Source organism: Phocoena phocoena, chromosome 12, assembly GCF_963924675.1.
Source record: "Phocoena phocoena chromosome 12, mPhoPho1.1, whole genome shotgun sequence".
Taxonomy (NCBI): Eukaryota; Metazoa; Chordata; class Mammalia; order Artiodactyla; family Phocoenidae; genus Phocoena; species Phocoena phocoena.
The window spans coordinates 19,531,868-19,534,514 of NC_089230.1; the positions used below are offsets into that span (position 1 = coordinate 19,531,868).

At 48.0% G+C, this 2,647-nt stretch overlaps 1 pseudogene; it reads left to right on the forward strand.

Annotated features, from left to right (window-relative positions):
- Nucleotides 1–1,255: 1,255 nt before the first annotated feature.
- Nucleotides 1,256–2,424, forward strand: LOC136132178 (gap junction gamma-1 protein-like; annotated as a pseudogene).
- Nucleotides 2,425–2,647: the final 223 nt, after the last annotated feature.

A 2,647-nucleotide genomic window follows, 5' to 3' on the forward strand; every position in this document is an offset into this window, starting at 1 on the left:
GGGGAAGGGTAGGATATTTTCAAAGGTATGAAGTCCAGCAAGAAGAAATTATAGGATGGACAAGGGATTGAGGAGGAAAGTGCTACGCAGAGGAATCTGACATCCAGGTGAACTTGCAGATCAAAGGATAGAGAAGACAAGAGAATGAAGTGTGCTATTTGTGTAATAGGCTGTTAAAGCAAAATTCTCTCTGCCTCAGTTTTGGTTGAAACCCCAAAGAAGGCAGGCAAAACTGAGGTGCTAAGTACCCCTTTCCTATTTCAAAGTATGATGATACATCCTCTATGCAGGAATTATACGGGGAATAAAAGACAAGCCAAAAAAAATCTAGTGGTAGATAAGAGGTTGAGGTTACAAAGAGGCAGGCCTGGTTTGGGAGATGATTTCTTCAGAAGTAGCTACCTGAGTGTAGTGGCATTCTTTCCCCCTCCATCCCTACCAGAGGTCAGGAAAGGAGCGTACTTCTGCTTATTCCTCACAGCAAGCAGAGACAGGTGAGCTTCAAGAAAGCCACTTGGAAAGCTTAACTTGGAAATCTAGAGTTTGTGAGCTTCAGAGACTGGTACCAGGCCCACATCTAAAAAAGCAAAAAGGCGAGGTGGTGGCTGTCCAGCTGTCCAGGACAGCACAGCAGAAAGGGCGGCACTGGGAGCGGCTGGACTTGTGCTCAAGGTGGAAATGTGGAGAGAGCTGGCCTGGAGTTATTTGGATCCTGCCCAAGAGGCTCACCTGGAGGAGTAACAGGACTCCAGCAGCATCGAGCTCAGACAGCATCAGTGCCATATCATGGTCTTATCCATCAAGTAAACCTGTCCTGGTTTCACCAGTCCTCTCTCCTACTCACTCCATTTCTAGGGAGAAGGGAAAGGCTACCTAGAGAAAGGTGGCGGTGGAAAAGCATAAGGAAGGGAAGTGGAGAGAGGGTTACCTAAGCAACCTACCACCCATTCCCTTTCCCCACTTTCTTCTCCTTTTAGACCCAGGAGAAGAAAATAAGTGAGTCAGTCTAGTAGTGAGAAGTTTTTCATCTGAAAAACTTGCAGGAGTCAGCGGCAGGAGCGGCTTCGGCCTTGGCTGGAGACCAAGGTGAAGGCAACCGCGACGCGGGGCACATGAGGCAGCGGCCGGCGGAGGAGGCGGCCCCGGGGGACCCCGCCGACCAAGGGAATTTGGAAAACTTGTAAGCAAAACATTTCTCTAAGAAAATTTTGGGTTTCAGAAATTCTGGATAACAGGGCAAACCAATTCAGTCACCATGAGTAGGAGCTTCCTCACTTGCCTGCTGGAGGAGATCCACAACCACTCCACGTTTTTGAGGAAGATCTGGCTCACGGTATTGATCTTCTTCTGGATTGTCCTTAACAGCCATAGAAGGAGAATCCATCTATTACGACGAGCAAAGCAAATCTGTGTGCAACACAGAGCAGCCAGGCTGCGAGAATGTCTGCAATGATGCCTTAGCACCCCTCTCCCACATGCACTTCTGTGTGTCAGATCATCCTGGTGGCGACCCCCTCTGTCATGTACCTGGGCTATGCCATTCATAAGGTTGCCAAAATGGAGCACGGTGAAGCAGACAAGAAGGCTCATCAGAGCAAACCCTATGCAATGCATTGGAAACAGCACCAGGCTCTGGAAGAAACAGAAGAGGACCATGAAAAGGATCCCACGATGTATCCAGAAATGGAATTAGAAAGTGAAAAAGAAAATAAAGATCAGAACCAATCTAAACCTAAGCATGATGGGCAATGGTGGATTCGGGAGGATGGGCTCATGAAAATCTACCTGCTGCAGCTGCTGGCAAGGACCATGTTTGAGGTGGGTTTTCTGATCGGGCAGTACTTTCTGTATGGCTTCCAAGTCCACCCATTTTACGTGTGCAGCAGGCTTCCTTGCCCTCATAAGATAGACTGCTTTATTTCCAGACCCACTGAAAGGACCATCTTTCTCCTGATAATGTATGGTGTCACAGGCCTTTGCCTGTTGCTTAACACTTGGGAGATGCTTCATTTAGGATGTGCGACAATTTGAGACTCACTAAACAATAAAAGGAGGGAACTGGAAGATCCAGCTGCTTATAATTATCCTTTCACTTGGAATACACCATCTTCTCCCCCTGGCTATAACATTGCCATCAAACCAGATCAAATCCAGTACACCGAACTGTCCAGCAACACTAAGATTGCCGACAAGCAAAATAAGGCCAACATCACCTGGGAACAACAGTACGGCAGCCATGAAGACAACTTCCCAGCTGACCTGGAGACTCTGCAGAGGTAAATCAAAATGGCTCAGGAACGCCTGGATCTGGCAATCCAGGCCTACATGGGGGCCTACAACCCCCACGGTCCCCGGGACAAAAAAGCTGGGTCCAACAAAAGCAGTTCTAGTAGCAAATCAGGGAATGGGAAGACCTCTGTCTGAATTTAATCTTGGCTGGGCTTAAAACTTGTGCTTTTCATAGTTCATGGTAAGCAGTGGCTCACTGAATAATGACTTCCACTGAGCAAACATTTGGCTGTGGTTATTTTCAGGGACACTGTTAGCTCATGATCCAAGCTCAGGGGACTCTGAAGGTGGGGCTGGGACAGGGGGAAGAAAAAGGGGGACACAGTGTTCCTGGACACATGTTCCAGCAATATAGTTG